General features: G+C 32.7%; 1 protein-coding gene across 5 annotated transcripts in view; it reads left to right on the forward strand.

The window, feature by feature from the left end:
* The window catches only part of ERBB4 (erb-b2 receptor tyrosine kinase 4), a 1133152-nt gene that overhangs the window by 222310 nt on the left and 888519 nt on the right, over nucleotides 1–22323 (forward strand). The gene's annotated exons all lie outside the window — the stretch shown is intronic.

Consider the following 22323-nt stretch of genomic DNA (forward strand, 5'->3'; position numbering starts at 1 on the left):
CATTGTTTACATAAAGAGAAATTCTGAATTACTGTTTATTGACTTGGGAATCAATCTTTGGGGAAAAAAAACAGGAGGCATATTACTTGAGCAACAACATAGGTATTTGAGCTTCAGTCTTAATCATAAACTGAAAAGTGTTGGATAAAATATACTTATATGTTTTACATTTACATTTCACAGCTTCTTGTGACAAGTAATATACCCTTTATACAAAACTGTTCTACCACTAGCCTTGCTATATTCAGTTATAGCTGGGTTTGAGTTTTTACATGGAGTTGAATGTCTGGGTTTGCTACAGAAACTTCATTAAAAAGGTTGCATTTAAAACTTGCTTGGAAATTTTGAAAAAGCTGGGCAAGTACTTGTTCTAAAACAAACAAATGTACACACAGAACAACAAGGAAAAAAGAAAAACAACCCAAAAAGCAAAAATACAATGGCAGTGGCAACAAAAGAAACCTAGTAAGGTGAATTAAAGGGCTGGGACATGTTTAAAATGGAGATACTTGAAGAAGGGGGGGCTCTTGTTGGCTATTATTAATCATTTGAAGGCTCAGATATATGAAGAATGAAATAGACCTATTTTGTTTGGCAAAGCAAAAATTAAAAACAAGTAGGAATTATTACAGATTGATACATTTTTTGACCCTAAAAAGAGGAAGAAATTTCAATCCCTTAGCTTGATCTCACAAAATAAACAACCTATATTGGTACTAAGTTCAATACTTGTATTGGAGGTAACATAGATCACAGGGATGTTGTAGCTAGGATCGTTGAATTTGGATTCTAAGTCTGAAATGTCTGTGATCCCCTGACTCTGATACAAAGAGTACGTTGAAGAATTACAGACATTAGCTTCCTTGGCATGCGTAGCCACAACATGTGGCAATATGCCATCAACCAACAAAGCTGTGCGAATCTTTTCTTCAGCTTCCTTCTTCTCCATTCTATACTATTGTGGGTAAGAAGGCCAGTAGTTTCAGCTTCCAGAGAGAAATATCCTGGTGAGCCCTACATGATTAAAAAAAAAAATAAATAAATAAAATTAAGTGTTTTAAACATAACCTTAGAAAACATGTTTCTGTTTGGTAGATTTACTTATTATGATCTAATAGCAATCTACTTTGGGTTTAAGGCAATTCTTTTCAACTCTAGTCAAATAAGTCAACTTCAGTTTTCCCACAAACCAAAAAACAACTATCGTCTTGTTCCCACCTGTCAAAATGTCTTAGGTGAAATCAAATTTGCAAGGAAGATATTTTGTTACATGTTTTTTTGTTGTTGTTCTTTCTGATTTATCTTTCTTCTTTCACTTTCTATGGAGACTAAACCAATTTATTTCTCACAACATTTATTTTGAGAAAAGAAATGACTAATTTACAATAATCCCTTGGAGGAGGAAAGAAATCAAATGCATAAAAAAATAGACCCAGGAAGAAGTTCTATACTCATTATGCTATTTTGTGTTCCTAATTTTGCAAAACAAGCAAATGAAAGAAAGGTCTGATTACAACAGTAATTATATCAGAGAAATTTAAATGCCCTAAATTTAGAAATACAACCTAAACTAAGCATGTGTGGCTGCTAGACTATGTATTGAACTCACAAACATAAAGACTTTTTATCATGCAGACCCATATTTGAGTGCTGCCTAGCTGTATGATTCTGGGCAATTTATGTAAGCCATCTGAACCTCAGTTTACTGAATTTGTAAACTAGGAATCATAAAAAATACCTGCCTTATAAGATTTTATGATAACGCAAATGAAACCCTTGACCTAGGGCTACCCGGTTCTTGTGTAAATATTCACTGAAAGTTTGTGATTATTTTAATTGACTTGAGGGAGGATTAAGCCTATAGCTTTACTAATATCTCCCTTTTGGATAGCTCCTCAGGTGTAGATTTTGAAAGATGAGCAGTGCGCATTGTTTAAAGTGATACTGTGGTTTATATTTGCTAAAACTCTTTTTCGTGAGTTACTTTATGCAAGGATTTTTTTTTCCCCCTTGTAGAGAGGTAGAAGACTAGATTAAAGAGGAAAAATGGAAAAGGATGCTTGAAAACCCTGACTGCCTTTTAAATATTTCTGAGTCCTGTTCAACTGGAATTTTTAAAGGGAAATAGAGCCAAGCAGGACAGTGGATACAGTCATCAATAAATAAATGCAGTTGAATGTAGAGTAAATGTGTGTCTTTGGGTGAGTGAAAGACAACCTCGCTATGGAGCAATACACATTTTAAGAATGTGTGCTTTCTTTTAGAAGTTATGATTCAGTCATTACTTCAATTCAAAATTTGAAAACAGTTTTTTTTTTTTTTTTTACTTCAAACAGGATTGATGATGATCTGAGGAAATATAATTCCTCATATGTAGCATAGGGAAGCAAAATATAAAGTGGATTTACCAGAAGTACACAGATGAAAAACATTTGTTTCATGGCAGAGGATGTTAGAGTAGGAACAAGAAGTAAGTTCTAGTCATAACCTTATGATGCATTTGTGTGCTTTGGGGCATGAATTTATATTTTTAGGTCTTAATTCCCTCATCTGTAAAACATGAAACTGACTGGACTAGATACTCTCTTTAAGTTCTTTTCTTTTAGAAACACCCACAATTCTAAGAATTCTATGAAATTACATTTTTTAAGGCTAACCACATATTTTGCCCATATACCATGATACAAAAATGACTTATTTCTCAAAATCTATTTTAAGGACTACTGGAATTAAAATTACCTGAATTAATTGTTAGAAATGTTGATTTGGGAGGACCAACCTCAGTCCCAAAACATCAAGAGTATTGGCCATGGGATCTAGAAGCTGTGTTTTTAATGAGCTGTCCAAGCAATTCATAGTTCTGTTAAAATTTGGCTGTTAAATTTGAGAAATATTACTTTGTTATTATGGATCAAATATGATTTTTCACATTTTTTAAAAGATTATTTATTTATTTATTTGATAGAGAAATAGCACAAGCAGAGGGAGCAGCAGGCAGAGGGAGAGGGAGAAGCAGGCTCTCTGCAGAGCAGGGAGCCCGATGTGAGACTCGATCCCAGGACCCTGGGATCATGATCTGAGCCAAAGGAAGATACTTAACCATTTGAGACACTCAGGATCCCCTCAAATATGATTTTTGATTAATGTAATATCTTTAGATAAAGGTTTTTTATTTATGACAAAGCCGTTTTACTCTGCTACTTGATATGAATGAAGATTACAAAAAGAAAATAATGAGATGAAGGAATTTCTAATAGTTTTTTTTTAAATCTATATTTTTGAGTATGTAGAGCTGTTGATTGAGGAAGAATCTTAATAGAAACAATGTTAAGTAAATAACCGAAACGCTTATTTTTGTGCATTAAAATACTTATAAAATGTGAATAAGAACACAAAAAATTTTCTCAGACACTTAATAATCACTTCTAGAAAATGGAAAATGTGTTAGCTCCAGAATTTTGTGAATATTGAATAAAGAACATATTACAAATGGGTAAGGGGAAGAAAAACACTTCAGATTTTAATCTAGTTATCTTCAGTATTGTTGTTTCCAAATAAGTCCCTCAAACTTATAACTAAGTCAGACTAGTGATAAATAGCATTTTTTACACAACTGTAATAAACAAGTAATTTAAAAAAAGGTTTCTGTAGATCTAATTCTCATACTATGAATGCATCCACTTAAAGTGTACATTTCAATGTTTTTTAGTGTATACACATGGTTGTGCAACCATCCCAGGCAAGTGTTTTTTAACCACTTAAAAGTCTTTCCATTTTTAGGAAGATGCTTGCTCAGCTACTACTCTCTCAGCTGACACCATACATTCCAAACAAGCAATTTCACTCAGCATTTTATTGACAAACCACTTTTATCAGAATGCCAGGGGCTATCTGGGTGCAATTCCGTGAAAGAGTGATTTTGAACTCTCACTGGATCATTCGGGATTCCAAAGTAAATTCACCTGAAAGCTTATTTAGTGTGAATGAAAGTTGCCATGCTGCTTGATGAATGCGAAGCTGAAGAAGATTGATGACAGAAAAAAGGTGGGGGGCTTCCGATGGACATGCTGCAAGGGCATAGCTATCACATTTGATTTAAGACTGCGCTGGGGGTTAGATGCTCTTTGATGCTAGATTATTAAGCAATCCCACCTCCCCAAAGGACATACACAATTCTGTAGAGTCTCTTTTGGGCATCCTGGTAGTGTGTGTGCGTGTGTGTGTGTGAGAGAGAGAGAGAGAGAGAGAGAAAGAGTGAGAGAGAATGAGAGAATGCATCATTCTACTGTAGGTAACAAAAAAATATACCAAAAAAGTTCCTCTTATTTATGAAGATACTATTAGGAGAAAAAGAACAAAAGGTTCACAGGAAAGAAAAGGATTTGCGATAGTTCCTTCAAAGAATAATTGCTATTTAAAGCGATGGGTTTGCCATTCCTGCTTCAGCCAGGGGCTCACACACTTCCTTAGAGCTTTTTTGGTTTTTTAATTTATACAGGTAGAAGTTACTATTTGGCTTCTTCCTTGTCTAATATTTGGAGATGTAGTTAATAAAAGATTAAGGTGTGTGTCATGGTGCAGCTGCTCTGGTAATTCTGAGCGACTCTTACGTTCATATTTAGTTCCATATTGTATATGTGTCCTCTTGTGAAATCGGTTATTGCCTTTAGAAAATAATTGGCTCTTTGTAGTGTCAGGAAATTTGTTTTATTGTATAACATGTTCCTTTCCCTTGACATCAAAATTCAAGAAAAGAAAAGCCATATATCAGCAAAATGCCTAAAATCTGACCATTGTATTTTGTGCTAAGGAAAGCTAAGTATTCCTTTGTGTGTGAACTGGCAAAGAGGCACAGACCATTTGGAAAATCAAAACAACAGTGTTTTCTACCCAGCCCAGGCCTGGGAGAATGTTTGCATAACTCTGGAAAAGTTATAGAAACTGTGACTCTATTGTCAGACTCTTTCAAGTTCTTGTGTGATAGTATTTATTTTACCACCATGGAATCTGTAATCAAGTCAAAGCTATATGTTGCTATATAGCTATTTTTAAGTACTTTTAAAGAAATTTAACAGAAATAATATATAATAATTATATGTGTGATAAATGTGTGTCTTCGTCTGTATGTGGGCACGTGTGTATTTTATCTAGGTTTGTTTTTTTAAGAGCCACATATTTGGTTCTTATTTTTGAATTGCTAATCTTTCTAAGACTGATCTAATTAAGAGAAACCAAATCTCTGACCTAGATATTCAAAATGATATATGACTTGCTCATTGTTATTTCTTAGGTTATTTCATCCCAAGATGAATGCGCAGAGAAAGTTAGAGGGGAATAATAATATATATAAATAAACGTTACATTAATATATATATATTATATTCTCGTAGTCTTATGTGTAACAAATAAAGTAGGATCACATATCAAAGGCAGAACTAAAAGGCTTGTAATTAATAAACATTCTCAGCAATCTTTCACGACAGTTCTTAGAACTTATTTATTTTGGCTTATAATGTATAATATGCAATATATTGGTGCTCAAAGCTGTTTCCTCGTGACTTGAATAATCTCAAAGTATAAAAGTACCTCAAGTTATAACCAGCCTCTTCTTAAATTTTTTAATTTTAAAATTTTTTCTAGCCTCTCTTTTTAAAGAAAAAATAAATTAGCTTAAGTTCTCCCTCAAATTTAGCATTGTTAATTAATTCAGTCTTACTCCATTATACAATTAAAATTTGAACTCATGGTCTCTACACCTGCCAACAATGAAATGCAATGAAAAAATAATGTTGATGATGATTTAAAATGACTTGTCCATAGTAAAACAGTAAATGGAAGGAAAAGGCTCTTTCTGGGTAAAAGACTTGAAAGGAGATGAAAATTAAGCAGTTGGCTCAAATATATTTTCATTCTTAATTTATACTTTCTTTAAATTTCTTTCTTAATGACTTAAGTAGTAAGTGGATTTGCATGCTAATTAGTTGTTTATACTAAGTATCTTTTAGAAGGTTTTTTTTTTTTAAGTTTTTAATTTTAATTCCAGTCCAGTTAACACACAGTCTTATATTATTGGTTTCTGGTATATAACATAGTGATTCAACAGTTCTTTATATTACTCAGTGCTCATCGTGATAAATACAGTCTTAATCCCTTTCACCTATTTTACCCATTGCCCTACCCATGTTCCCTCTGATAAGCATCATACTCTATAGTTACGACTCTATTTCATTTTTCTTCTTTAAAGATTTATTTATTTTAGAGAGGTGGGGGAGGGGCTAAGAGGAGGAAGAGAGAAAATCCCAAGCAGACCCCACTGAGCTCAGAACCCAGGGGGCCTCCATCTTGCAACCATGGATCCTGATCTGAGCTGAAATCAAGAGTCCATCTGTCTACTGACTGAGCCATGCAGGCGCCTGAGTCCATTTCTTAAAAAAAAAAAAAAAAAAAAAAAGGGAGAGAGTCTGTTTCTTGATTTCTTTCTCTCTTTTTTCCTTTGCTCATTTGTTTTGTTTCTTAAATTTCACATATGAGTGAAATTATACGGTATTTGTCTTTCTATGGCTTATTTCACTTAGCATTATACTCTATAGTTACACCCATTTTGTTGAAAATGGCAAGATTTCATTCTTTTTTAAGGCCATTATGTATGTATATATCACATCTTCTTTAGCCACTCATCTAGAGAGGGACACTTGGGCTGCTTCCACGATTTGGCTGTTGTAAATAGTGCTGCAATAAACATAAGGGGTAAACTTATCCCTTTGAATTAGTGTTTTGTATTTTTAGGGTAAATACCCAGCAATAGAATTACTGGATTGTAGGGTAGTTCTATTTTTAAATTACTGAGGAATCTGCATACTGTTTTCCCCTGTGGCTGCACCAATTCCAACAACAGTGTTTGAGGGTTTCTTTTTCTTCACATCCTTTCTAACACTTATTATTTCTTTTGTTTTTGAGTGTACCTATTCTGACAGGTGTGAGATGATACCTCATTATAGTCTTGATTTTCATTTCCCTGATGATGAGTAATGTTGAGCAAGTTTTCATGTGTCTGTTGGCCATCTGTATGTCTTCTTTGGAGAAATGTCCATGTCCTTGACCTATTTTTTAATTGGATTATTTGTGTTGTGAATTTTATGAATCCTTTATATATTTTGGACACTAACACTTATAGATATATCATTTGCAAATATCTTTTCCCATTCAATAGGTTACCTTTTAGTTTTGTTGATTGTTTCCTTCACTGTGCAGTTTTTTTTTTTAATTTTGATTTAGTCCCAACACTTTATTTTCACTTTTATTTTCCTTGCTTCAGGAGACATATGTAGAAAAATGTTGTTATAGCCAATGTCAAAGAAATGATTGCCTGTGTTCTCCTCTAGGATTTTTATGGTTTCAGGTCTCACATTTAGGTTTTTCATTCATTTTGAATTTATTTTTATGTGTGGCAAAAGTAAGTGGTCCAGGTGAAGTGTTTTGCTTGTACCTGTCCAGTTTTCCCAGCACCATGTGTCAAAGAGACTTTCCCATTGCTGTTTTCCTCCTGGATTGAAGTTAATTGACTGTATAGTTGTGGGCTTATTTCTGGGTTTTCTATTCTGTTCCATTGATCTATGTGCTTATTTCTGTATCAGTACCATACTGTTTTGATTTCTACAGCTTTTTAATATAACTTGATGTCCAGAATTGTAATGCCTCCATCTTTTTTCTTTTTTCAAGATTGCTTTAGTTATTCCAGGTCTTTTGTGAATCCATAAAAATTTTAGGATTGTTCTAGGTCTGTGAAAACTGCTGTTGGTAGATTGCTTGGTTAGTATGAATATTTTAGCAATGTTTGTTTTTCCAGTCTATGAGTACAGGATGTTTTTCCATTTCTTTGCATCATCTTCAGTGTCTTTCATCAGTGTTGTATACTTTTCAAAATACAGGTCTTTCACCTCTTTGGTTAGGTTTATTCCTCAGTATCTTATTATTTTTGGTGCAGCTGTAAATGGGAATGTTTTCTTAATTTCTCTTTCTGCTGCATCACTGTTAATAGAAATGCAGTAGATTTCTGTACATTGATTTTGTACTCTGGAACTTTACCGAATTCATCTATCAGTTCTCCTAGTCGTTTGGTGGAGTCTTGAGGTTTTTCTGTATACAGTATCATGCCATCTGCAAATAGTGAAAGTTTTACTTCTTCCTTACCAATCTGGATGCCTTTCTCTTCCCCCCACCTCGTCCCTTCTCCTGTTTGATGTGGCTAGGACTTTCAATACTATGTTGAATAAAAATGGTGAGAATGGACCTTCTTGTCTTGTTCTCTTTCAGAAGTTTTAAAAGTTGACTTTCTTGAAAGTAGGTCACCAAAATGTGGTTATTTTAATATTCATTTTGTCTGTTTTTACACTGCTAAGTAGAATAAAAAAATTTGTTGATGAAATATAAATAAACTTTCAAAATAACCACAATAATCTGTTTTAACTTTATTTTTTATATAATACCACAAACTTTGATCTAAATTTCTTGGGTACATTTTGGGATGCTGTAACTCACCAAAGCTGGGTGTTTAAAGAAAAAGTCCTTGAAAATTTGTTTAAAAAAATGTACTGGAAAGAATCCATAGAAATTAACCAAAGTGAAACAAGGTTAGACAAAGACAGCTTGAAAAACCTTTTTATTAATATGAAACCTGAGTATAATATTTTCAACTCAGTGCTGTTCAAAACATTCTTGGCAAAATATTCTAAGTTAAGTTTGAAAATAATTTGATGCATGCTTTCATAATTCAGTGTTTAGTAAATTCAGTATTTTAAGAAAATACCTAATTTAGCCAACTCATGGCATGACTTTTTTTTTTAGAAATAAGACCCTATAGTCTTAAAACTAATTTAATTATTTTTTTTTACTGTTAAGGTAGGTTATCTGGAAGTGGATTTGGAAGTTTTAAATAGTTTAAATTGAGGTAGATGGAGACGGTCACAAATGGAAACTGATTCTTGCTGAAAAGTGCCTCAAGAACTTTGAGATTCTAGCCTATTAAAATAGGATAGAATTTATTTAGGATCTTGATGATTTAGTAAAGGAGTTTAAACAATAGTTAATGAAATTTAAAAATGGGTCGTAAATTGGCAGATGTTACCAGAGCTATTAAAAATAAAAAAAAAATTAAGAGAGATATGAAGAAAGACAATGTGAAAATCCATTAAATGAATAATCCTAGAGAACAAAATTAATTTCTGATATTTAGAGATGTTGGTAAAAGTGCCATCCTAAGCAATTTCATGATATTCATAAAATGACACATTAATTCTGCTTTTTCACAGATGGGATAGAAGAACACAGCATTTAATCACAGTCTGATTTATTATTTTAAATTGAGGCATTTTAATATGAAAATAAATATATTCCATGGTATCAGTAAAATGAAATAGTTAACAAAAAAAAAAAAAAGAAAGAAAGAAAAAGAAAAGGAAAGAAAAGAAAAGAAAAAGACAGGTTAGAGTGTAAGTGTATTTATTCACCTAAGTGGTATAGTTGACATATTCTGAGGTATATGAAATATGTGACAATTAAATTATACAAGGTAAAAAACTGTCATGAAATGAGCCCGAGGGGCAGAATTTATTAATTTCTCAAAAGTTAGTTGTGAGAGCTCTCGTTTGACATCATTCACTTGCCATATTTGATATTAGGATAGTTTATATTTTTAAACTTAATTGAGATCAATTTTGTAAAGTATGTTTTGAGAAGCACTGCATTGAAAATATACTCAGATTCATATGGATAAAGAGTTTTTCAAACTGTCTCTTGTCAATTCTTCCTTCAATTTTGTTGATTTTTATGGTTTTTTTTTCCAGCACATTTTCTTCTTTGGGAAATGTTTTTCAGGGCTCTCTTCAAACCTTTGGCGAATGACAGCATTCCAAAGTGTATGCCAAGAGGTTTGCATCAAAGTTTGTGGTATTATTGAAAAGAAGATATTACAGTGCTCTAGTCGGAATGTTTATCAGTTCTTTCCAGTTTCTAAACTGTGTTAGTAATAACATTTAAGTATCAACTAAAGAAAAAATATGTCATAGACTGGTTTATACGTGGAACACTTTGATACATAAAGCTGGTCAAAATAATTGGTGTTCAATAGAAGAGTATTTCTTTGACATATTCTCATTAATTTCTAAATTGTCTAGATTGTTTAATGTTTCTACCATATGAAAAGACACTTATTCAAATGTTTCCAGTATTCTTTACTATACTTTAAATATTGAAGAAAGTAATTAACTAATTTTTATTATCGAATATTTTTGTAGTGATGAAACTCAATACTAGCTCACAATAACTTTCAAAAGTCTATTTATTGAATTTATGAAATTTCACAATTAAAATGACTTTAGTAATATGTCTTTGTAAACTTTTTATTGTTTAGTTCTGCTTTGGCTTCTATTATGCTACATTTCAGTTGATTACAGGATGGTTTAAAAAAATGTGAAAGAAGTAATGTGTTTAATTCATTTGTTGTAATTATCTATATCCATGCAATTGTCAGAAAAATCTTTGCTCCTGCAGTGAGCTGGAATGAATGGTAAGAAAGTGGTGTTTTCATCCTTAGAAATAATCTGCTGCCTAAGATTTATTTCGTAAATAAAAGAAGAAGGAGGAGGAAGGTGGAAGAGAAAGAGAAAGAATAATAGAAGCAAATAAGAAAAGAGAAAAAAGAGGGAAAAGAGAAGGAAAGGAGAAAGAAGAAAGCATATTAGGATTTTCTACTCATTTTAGAGCTGTTCAGTTTAACATAGTCACAGATATTTCTGCTGTTTGCAATCTTAATCACTTCAATACAAGAGAAGAAACAATAACCTATTTCTGTATATATCTGATTTCTATCTTACCTTTTAAAGAACTACATATATATCTTACATACTTAAAAAGGTTGATTTAGAATAGGTTTACTCTCAATTTGATCATTTAATCTTATATAATTTAGAGAGGGTGCCTGCCAATAATCATACCAGTAATTTTTTCCAAGAAATATTTAATGAGCACCAATTTAATACACTTGTGAATAAAACAACATTCTTATTTCATAGAGTTTATAATAGCATAGGGAGACAGATAATTCACGGACAAATAGATGCATAATTTCTAATTCAGTGAATCTTGGAAATTTTACTACCAAAAACTTCCACTAAATAAAAAGAATGATTTAAGGATATATGGCAGCAAAGCAAGAATCACTTCATTTTACAATGATTATATTTGAGGAGACTGGCAAGTTTGAATTCCCCTATTTCACAAAATTTTTCTTTTTCTGTCTTTTTCTCTCTCAGTCTTTTTCTTTTTCCTTTTCTGGCTTTTTCTGTCTCAGGTTACTCTAGCATAATTTCTTGAAGTTCCTAGTTCCTTGAATCTAGGGAGATTCTTCCCAGCCCTCCCAACCCACTGTCATCATTTAAGATCTGAAATAAAGATTCCAAGAGAGACTTCAGGACTCTGTGCCTATGCAGCTGGGATCCTCACGTCTTTAGGGTCCAACTGGGTGGTTTTACCTCAAGACAAAAACCGATAAATGAGGTGAAGAGTTGGACTATTTTCAGAGCAGGGATGACTTGTCTCTAAGTCATGATCTTGACAGTTGCTTTAGGGCCTCTTCTGTCCTTCTATACTTGTTTACCAGACCTTAAGCTTATGAGTCTTTTGATTTGCTCTTATCTTCCCAATAGATTTCTCTTATGTGTATTTGCATGAATGTGGATGTGGCTTTCTCTGCATTTGTCATTTTTGTCCTATGTCATGCTTCCTACTAAGGAATTCCTCATTGTTTCTGCTCAACTGATAGAATCCTTTTTGTTTTCAAATTTGTTATGGATACAGTCTTTAAAACTGTCTCATTTGTGGTTTTAAAAAAGAACTTGAGGAAAGATGGTTGCATGTGATCAGCTCACTTTACTGTTGTGATAGGGGACCTCTCTCCTTTTCTAAGAACTTCATACTTGTTTGTACAAACAGACCTGAGATTATGTTTAAGTAGACATATGAAAACATATCTCTATTTTGTGACTGTATTTGGTGTATTTGGTGCTTATAATTTTAGTAACTATAGTTTTTTTTTAATTGATTGTGAAGGGGATATTGCACTGCTCAGGGAAACCATGTGTATTTAGACCGATCACTGTGGAAGAGGAGACGAAAATTTTTAATACAGAGAAGACCATAGTCTGAAAGTTGATGTTTAAAGAAACAAATGTATTTTGTTTTTGCAAATAAAAATGACAGTGGTAAAGATAGAGATTTGAGATATATACTTGTTGTAGACATTCACTAGAGAGCCTCTACCTCTCTAAAATGCAATGATGTGATGACTTATTTAAAAATTGAAGATAGGTAGCATTAACAGTGGGTAACATTCTGCTTCATCCTATCATATCTACTTCTTTCCTTTATCCTGTTCCTACACCTCCTTTGCTTCACGCTCTTATTTTATTCTCATTCTCTACTTTTTTTTTCTATTTCCCCATTCTTTTATTTTTTACTCTGCCAATAATAACTCCCCCCTCTTGGAACTAAAAATTTGATGCCCCATCTCTAGTTTAAGTTATTAATTTGAAAAATCATTTAACAAATATTTATTGAATTTCTACTATATGTCTCGTAGTATCCTAGACCACATAGATAGAGTAGTGTTTATAAGGTAAAATCCTAACTTCAAGGAAGTGTACATTCTCCACACCTATCCTGATACTGTAGCCACTAGCACTTGTAACTACTGAGCACTTGAAATGTGGCTAGTCCAAATTGAGATGTGTTTTAAGTGTAACAATACACCAGATTTAAAAGACTTCGTAAAAAGAAAATAATATAAAATCCTTTTTTAATAATTTTATACTGATTACATGTTTTTACATACTATTTTGGATATATTGGGTTAAGTAAACATTTAAATTAATTTCACCTGTTTTTTGTGTGTTTGTTTTACTTTTTGTTGGCTGCTAGAATATTTAAATTTCCTGTGTTTTTCATTTTATATTTCTATTGGGCAATGCTGCTCTATAATCTGAATAGTTAATGCATATCTGCTGATTTACATTGTAAAAAATGCACCATTTGATTTTTTTGAAAATGTGTTTTTCACTTAAATTTTCTTCCAATTTTTTGTTTTATTTACAAGAAACTTCAGAACACCTTTTCTTTCTTTTTTTTTTTTTTTGATGGAGAAACTCAAACACAGAGGCTTTAGATGGTTTGCCTAAGATTATTTAGCAAATTGGTATGAGACATAATAAATAAATTAAAATCTTATGGCTTTCAAACACTTGTCTATGTATAATAAGCCAGAAGAAGTAACAAATATTGGTTGTATGAAGAACAAAAACAAATTTGCACTTATGATTTTGGAGAACTAGCATAAGTTAATTAGGTGAATGTTTTAGCCTCTTTCCTCAAACTCTTCTACAGAGGCAGGCTGAATATTGCTTTTGTCAGTCTCTCTGTTGATGCCACTATTAACTGGCATAAATGTGATGTCCTGAACAATAGACTATAATTAACAGTGCTCAACATGATGCAATTTGAATAAATGAAAATGCAAATTGAAAAGATATTAAAATAGTGCCAGTATAAATAATTGTGGTTATAACAGGGAGAATGGTGAATTTTAATTTTGAATGTGATGAAATGATTAAAAATAAATATAGTAGTCCCTGTATGAGACTTTAAGACGACAAACTGACATTTAACTGAGGAAAAGTTTATTTTAGAAATCAGTTGCTGACAAAGAAAAATGTATCCACTTCCATGGAATCAGTCACATTAAAACTTAACATCTGGAGAGTTAAATTTGTAAAGTTTTACTTCTACTATGGGACTCTGACATTTTAAGCATTATTCAACATACTGATGTACTTGTATTTCAGTATTTTAAAAGTTTTTTTTTCTTTTTATTACATAGGATGATAAACTCTTTTGAGATTAAATATACTATGCAAGTTTTTAGATATCTCACTTTTCATTATTAATAACAATGAAGCTGTCATAATTTTATTCTGAAAAATGAAGAATTGAAAGTCTCTGATGTTTTGAAAAAATACCCTCAAAGCTTATAATGGCATTGGAAGTTGTGACACAGATTGCAATAAATATGAATTGCAAATATATATAAGTAATCTGAAGTGCATTTTCTTATACTTTGGTTATTGGATTAGTTAACTCATCTTAAATTACTATTTCTACTTAAAAGTATATCTCAAAAGTACTCATAGATGGCAACTAGACTTATCATGGGAATAATTTCATAATATATAAAAATATTAAACTACTATGATATACATCAGACATTAATCATATGTTCATCTGTTTTGTTTCTTAAATTCCAAATATGAGTGAAATATGGTATTTATTTTTATCTGGCTTATTTCACTTATTATAATACACTCTAGCTTCATCCATGCCATTACAAATGGCAAGTTTAGAAATGCATCTAAACATTTGTTTAATGGCTAATATTCCTCTGTGTGTGTGTGTGTGTGTACACACCATATCTTCTTTATCTATTCATCAGTTGATGGGCCTTTGGGCTCTTTCCATAGTTTGATTATTGTTGATAATGCTGATATAAACATTGGGATACATGTATCCCTTCAAATCTGTATTTTCGTATCCTTGGATAAATACCTAGTAATGCAATTGCTGGGTCATATGGTAGTTATATTTTTAACTTTTTGAGGAAATTCCATACTGTTCTCCAGAGTGTCTGCACCAGTTTGCATTCCACCAACAGTGTAAGGGGGCTCCAGGGGATTTTATTTTAAGTGGGTCATAGTTTTGGGGTTTTGTTTTTTTGTTTCTCTCCACTCCTCATTTCTTCATATGCTGTTGCTGTATTTTCAAATTTGAATTTACACTGATGGCTAGGTGAGAACCTTGTAATTTAATATTCTGTGATGCTTGTTGTAAGTTTGGTAGACCAGAGTATCCTCCCTCAGACTGAGTAATTTTTCCATTCATATATGTTGAATTGGAAAGGACCTCAGGTAGATTACTTGTTCTCTGCTGGGGAAATTTATACCCAGTATTGGGTTATAGACCCAAATCCTACAAAAATATTTCCTTTAAGTGTCTTTTCTAATACAGTTTCCTCAGCATTAAATTTTCTTTGACTATCAAAATGATGGTCCTCTAGTTTAGCAAAATTATAGAGCTATGAATCAGTCGAACATTGTTTCAACTCATTTAATCAACTTTACCTTCAAAGAAATACATGCCAGAGTTTCATGACCCAATATCTATATGGAAAGCTGGCAGATATCAGGCTCACATCTTCACTTCTACTCTTTACTGCTAACCTTTATCTCTTTAATTGAGGAGAGGAGAAAGTTGAGGGGAAGATATTTTATCAGTATATATTGATCAGCCTTTGATATTTTAGACAGAAGATGTCTAGGGTCAAACTATATGACTTCAAAATACCTTCTGGTATTTTAATGCTTCTTCAGAGCCTTTTACAGAAATATCATTTGGAGAATGACTGTAGGTAGGAATGAGGTATTTCATAGAGAAAATGCCAACTGTAAATGTTATAAACAAAACTGTTTCCTCAGACTCATTCATTTATAACTAGTGTCTAAAATACGATAAAGTTTTAGATATTCAGGATCTTTGATCTTCTCTGCAATATATGAGTGAATAAATGAGAAAAGGAAATTTCTCTGAAATGCTTTGTAACTATCTCATTACTTATGAGAATAATTATAGATATATTGAGATTTGGCTAGTAACATTCAGAAAGAGGAGTTGCATATGAATACATATTTAGTTAACATCTAATGCCTATTATTTGCCGGAGAGTAAGCTTATGTTTTCAGCTATTGTCATTTATGTCAAAATCAACAACCAAGTATTTTTATTAAGCAGTTCTCATCTGGACCCATTCATCTCTGTAGCAGTTATTCTGCAGAAATTTGGGGGATATATGTACACACTGTGGGTGGGATAAAGATTAAAAAAAAAAGTAGCTGCTTTTCCAAAAATTCAGAACAATGTATCTTTTTCTTAATTATGATACATAGTTTGGAGACTCTACTCTTTTATGTCTTTGGACAATTGAGAACAAGTAAAGCTATAGTTCAAAGGTTTTAAACCATCTGTATTCTTCTAGAACACTTTGGATCAAGGTATGATTGGGGCAAGGGAATTATTTTGGGGCAAGGGAATAAGTTAAGTGTTTTTATTTATTTTTTTAAAGATTATATTTATTTATTTGACAGAGAGAGACACAGCAAGAGAGGGAACACAAGCCAGGGGGGGATGGAAGAGGGAGAAGCAGGCTTCCTGCTGAGCAGAGAGCCCAGTGCAGGGCTCCATCCCAGGACCCTGGAGTCATGACCTGTGCTGAAGGCAGATGCTTAATGACTGAGCCACCCAGGCACCCTGAGTGTTTTTATTTTTAAAAGAAAATATTAACTTTGCCTCCTATCACCTGGTATTTGAAGCAAATATATAAAATCTCTATATTTTAGCCACGAGCCTGTGATCTCAATCTCATGTTATGTATATGAGTGCAAAATATCTCACAGATTATTATTTGAAAGGTCCAGTCCTAGAGACATACTAGGCATTTACTCAACCCTTAATAATTCTGTATGCTCCTCATTTAGATAAATGATCAGAGAGCAATACACTTGGTCTATATGACTTAAATCCCTCCTGAAATGCCTTTTAGTATAACAGTTTGATACTGTGTTCTTGGTAGAGATAAGACTAGTTAAATGGTAATTATTTCTGTATACTTTTTAAAATAACTGGCATTGAAAAAATTTATTATGTAATTCAAAGTACTATCTTAAAATGCTTGCAAAGAATTTGTTTTAAAAAGTTTGTTTCTGCCAATAGTCAGCAAGATCTATGTTTTTAGTAAGGCAGTGGCAGCTGTGAACTTCTTAGTTTTTCCTTTCTTTGCCTGGGGTTCTAAGAGCTAATGTTTATATTTAGAGAAGCTGCTCTGCTGTAGTTGAACTATATGTTCTTCTCATCTCTTCTTTTATTATTAAAATAATAGAGGTTTTAGAACTAATGGGAACCTGGGAGTTCATGTGATCCAACTCCCTGAGTAGCAAAAGGGAAACTGAGAGTTTGAGAGATTAAATGATGGAGCCACGAACACACAGGTAATAAGTAACTGAGCCTCCATACTAAATTGGGACATAAGCCTTCTGGCTTCAAGTCTGATACACATTTTTATTGCCAAATCTGTTCTCTTACTCATTTTAGTGATTCAGTAATATTTAAGTCTTTCATCTTAAACCATCTCTAGTGGTTTTTAGAAATAGTTGGGAGTAATAAACGGCAGAAACCAAAATAATTTTTTTTGGCAATTGAAAAAGTGATCCAGAAATCTGTACCGTTATACCTTATTTATATTTACAGAAGACATAAAGAATTTTAATTGCATTTTTAATCATTATTTTTTCTAAGTCAAATCACAGTTATTAAATAAGTAAATTTGTAAGCAGGTATTCATAATAAATTTTCCAAAAGTGATAGAAGAAATGCATCTAAACTCTAAGAATTAAAATTAGGACATTATTTTAAAAATGTGACCACACTGACTATTAGGATATAAATTTATTTAGAAACTGGACTTCTTTTACCAGTCAGGCAAGTTAGGACATGGAGTTTAATAAATATTGAATAAAATAAGGAAGAAATGTGAATTTGATGAAGTTTGCTGGCAATTAGAGCAATTTATTTCACTATTAACATGACAAGCTCTAAATGGAAATCAGCTATGAATGAAAATGCAATTTTATTGCCTGGTATTCCCAGTGCTATGTAATTAAATAAAGAAATGGGGTGGAGGGGCAAAGAGGTGTCCATGCCTGACTGTTCAGGCAAGGCCACCATCCATCATGCACGGGTTTGCTGCCATCACAGTGCGGAGATGGGGTTTGTTTGTGTTTGTGTATACTCAGGGAGAGTTTTATTTACAGAGTTTTTTTTTTTTTTTCCTATTTGAAATATTGTTTCTCAAGTGGAAGGAAAACAATAGACTTGCTGAATTAAAAATGGAAGTACAATTAAATGGTATATTTTGGGGGGGGTACAAATATGAGAGAGTTTTTACTTCTTAATATGAAAATCCAAGCAGAATGCTACTCTATATTATCTACAACTGCACATACATATGAATTTTATGCATTATATTTTTAAAGCTTTGCGTTGGAATGTTGTGTGTGTGTGTAAATAAATATACACTCACAACTTAATTATCTGTCTATATATAATAAGCAGCCAAGGTAAATAGTTCATGTTTAACATATTTCTTATACAAATACCAGGAGGTTCAACTGAAGTGTTCTAGTATGTCTAAAGAAGATACAGGCTATTTAAAATACATACATGTGTTTTTTTTCCAGAAAACCATTTTGACTTTTGACTTTGTCTCTTTTTTAAATTCATTAAGTATGTGTACTTCTGTTAATAGATACATTTCTCTTAATGTTCAGGGATATACTTAAGAATATAATCTACAATTATGTAAATATTCAGTTGCATATGTTTTATTTTTGTTTACTTTCAAAATTATTTTTATAAGGTGTTGGCATATATTCATTTGTGGGAATCTTTTAATCAATAAGAATCAGCAAATTAGGTCATAATATTTTATATTTAAATGTTTAATATTGTGAGACATATTGAAAGTGTTTCAAAAAATTTAAATTTATTGGCTTTTTGCTTACATTTGTCTCATCATAGCTTCCTTTGCCAAAGAAAATGCATGGCTGTATTATGAATGTAAGGGATAATGTCAACTATACTGTAGGTAGTAAAAAGGGAATTAAAAAGTTATGGGGTACATTTCTCTTTTTAATCTTCACCAATTGAATATTATTGATAGAAAATATTAATAAAGATAAGATGAAAAACATGAAAAATAATGAGATAACTTCTAGAAAGTATTTGAAAAAGCGTCTTGCTCAGAGTAAGCAGTCACAACATTAAGATATATTAATACTGATAATGAGATAATAATTGGTTTTTCTTTTTTTGAGCTCTCTAAAAAGAGGAATGCCTTAGGAAACAGGTTTTGTTTTGTTAAGTGTACCACAATGAAAAAAGCTTAGTTGTTATTGTTTGCAGTTTTAAAAGAAAAGAGAGGGTATTAGCTATTATAAAATAAACATGTTAATTTGGCATTTATAAGTTGGGCATTCATAAAACTGAATATATATATTCCTTTTATATTTGAAAAAAACATTGTAAGTGCCTTATTAGTGTTTTAATGTTAAGTGTATGTTTTCCTCTTCATTGCCTTAATTATATGTGTGTAAATATCTACACACATACATATTAACATATACATAACACAATATGAAATGAAGTTAAATAATTTGGAATTTTCATAGTATTTGACCTTTTTCTGATTACATAAAAATGAGGTGTTTGTCAGATTGCTTATTTTTCATTGTGGACTGCAATAATCCTATCACATAAGCTGTTATAGTGATTTTTTTCTCTGTTGAAGCTGTTCTAAAATACGTCAGCTTAGAAAAGCTAGGAGGGCTCAAATTCTTGAATTATAAACCTGGAAATGTCATAATGTAGAAACTGGCAATGTGAGTTTTCCTTCAACTTTCTACTCCAGTGGCATCATTATTTCAAGGAAAGGTTCTAGAAGTCCATTTCTAATTTATATATAGTATAAAGAACCAAAAGTTCATTAATGTTTTATCAGTAATTTGGTTGATCTTGTATGGTTTTTGTAGGCCTGGCTTAAGATACATTTGGACACCCGGATGGATGGTAGAAATAGGTCTCTGGACATACTGGATATGTTTTCTTTAGATTACAGTGAAGTGTTTGTGCCTGACTAGCTCAGACATGGATCTGACTTTTCTAGATGTGTACTAACTTTAACATGTGGACTAAATTTTCCTCAGGGTACCTAACAAAGAAAGTTCAAAATATTTTTGTTACTTGTTTACTAGAGGAATGTTTCCAAATTCATGAGTAGTTTGAAGTCTATTGGGAATTGGGAGAGAATTAGGTTTACTGACTTTATATGGTCGGCTCTAAAGCCAAAATCTAAATTGTTAACCCCACCACTACAATCAATTGTACAGAAAACGTAATTTCCCCTTCCAGATTCTTCCCTTCCTTTAAATGTTTACTGTGAGTGTTCCATGTATCAGTTCTGTATTTTGTGCTGGGAATATAATGGATAAGAGGACTCCACCATTGAGAAACTTAAAATCTTTTATGGTATAAACATATGTAAGTAAATGAATACAATAACATGGAATGGGGGGGTAGTCAAGATGGTGGAGAAGTAGCAGGCTGAGATGACATCAGGTAGCAGGAGATCAGCTAGATAGCTTAACATGGAATAGGTACTATGCTAGAAAGCTTTGGGGTCCCAACTTAGACACAAGGAAGGAATAGACTTCTTAGGGCCTAGGTTTATAGAAGGGATTCAGAGCATGTATATTTAAAATGAGACTTGAAGTATCAGTAGATTTAATACAGGATGAGCTTTTCCAAGAGGAGTCAAGGCTATAAGTGTTTGAAGAAAGCATGGTAAATTTGGGAAGCTGAAAATAATTTGTTAATATTGGAGTTTGCAGGACTACAGGCTTTAGCCTGGTTTCTAAAAAGAAATGAGGCTAAGGATGAGCTGTGGGGAGGAATATGCCCAGTTTCCTCACTTGAGGCTGGTGGGTATAGATGCCATTTGTAATGCTAAGAAATGGAGGAGGAGGAATAGGTTTAAGGAGAAAAGGTAAAGATTCACTTTTGAACATGTAGCTCCAGTTACTTTTGGAATATAAGGTTGTGGATACTCTGTAATCATGTCTGGAGCTCAGAGTAAGTGTTGAGACTGAAAATATAAATTTTAGTATAGTCCGCTTATAGATGGAAGGATGGGATTCTGGAAATCCACAAGAATACCCTGGAAGAGAGGCACCTGGGTGGCTCAGTCAGTTAAGCCTACAGCTCCTGATTTCATCTCAGGTCATGATCTCAAGGTCATGAGATCAAACCCCAGTGAAATCTGGCTCTGTGCTGAGTGTGGAGTATGCTTAAGATTTTCTCTTCTTCTTCCTCTGCCTCATGCCACTCACTCTCTCTTAAAAAAAATTAAAAAAAAAAAAGAAAAAAATGAAAAGAAAAAAGAAATAAAAAAGGAAAAAGGAAAAAAAAATACCCTGGAAGAATGAAAACAAAGTAGTTCAAGGACAGAAATTTGGGATCCGAACATTTGAAGGGTGTGCAGAGAGAAGAAAGAAAAAAAAAAAAAAACAAAAAACAAAAAACAAAAAACAGTTTGGAAAGAAGGCCAAGAAAGAACAACTGGAGTTACTTTTTTTTTTTTTTTTTTTTTTTTTGGTCAAATAATTAAAGGAAAAATGTGATTTCAAAACCACGAAGTGGAAGAGTATATGTATATTGGCTGTGAAGGCAGTTGGCGTCAGCAAGATAAACTTTAGCAGAGAGCAGAAATCCATGGGGATAGAAGAATAGGGGAGAGCAGCAGAGATCATGCATGTAGATGATTGTACTGACATTGTCTATTAAAGAAGGATCTAGAAACTGAAAGTGTTCACTTGAGGAGAGGGGTTCAATATTAAGTTGGTTTCATTTGTTTTTGTTGTTTCTATTGGAAAAAGATGAGCACGCTACTAAGGATGTAGGAGATATAGCTAGAAGAGAAGTTTTCTCAACTGAAGAGAAAGGGTAGACCTGTGGTGTGAGGTATTTTTGATCTTTATGGGATGGCAGGGGAAAGTTTAAAAAATGTGAGAGGAAGGGGCGCCTGGGTGGCCTAAGTTGATTGAGTGACTGCTTTCGGCTCAGGTCATGATCCTGGAGTCCTGGAATCAAGTCCCACATCGGGCTCCCTGCTAGGCAGGGAGTCTCCTTCTCCTGCTGATATCTCTCCTCTCATGCTCTCTCTCTCTCAAATAAATAAATAAAATCTTTAAAAAAATTAAAAAAAATGTGAGAGGAAGAATTAACTTTGAACTGGAAAAGGTCCTATTCACTATGACTGGGGAGAGAAAGGTCAGCACAGGCACTAAAAGTTAACTAAGTTCTCTCCAGTGACATCTATTTCTTCAGTAAAGGAGAGTGGTAATGGCTTGAGAGAGATGAACAATAGTGTTGAAGAAATTTGTGGAACATAAAGAAATTTGGAGATAGCTTTGTGGGGGTTGAGGATGCCTGTGGTGTAAACTGCACCGCTGAGCTAAATGGCAATGAATAGAGCTGAGTGTGTCTAGCTGGTATGCATGCCATGGAAGGAGGGTTTAAGGTTTAAGGGAACAGATTCAGGGTTGGTTGACTAGCATT

Source organism: Lontra canadensis, unplaced genomic scaffold (assembly GCF_010015895.1).
Source record: "Lontra canadensis isolate GAN:19392208 unplaced genomic scaffold, GSC_riverotter_1.0 scaffold18, whole genome shotgun sequence".
In the NCBI taxonomy this organism is placed as follows: domain Eukaryota; kingdom Metazoa; phylum Chordata; class Mammalia; order Carnivora; family Mustelidae; genus Lontra; species Lontra canadensis.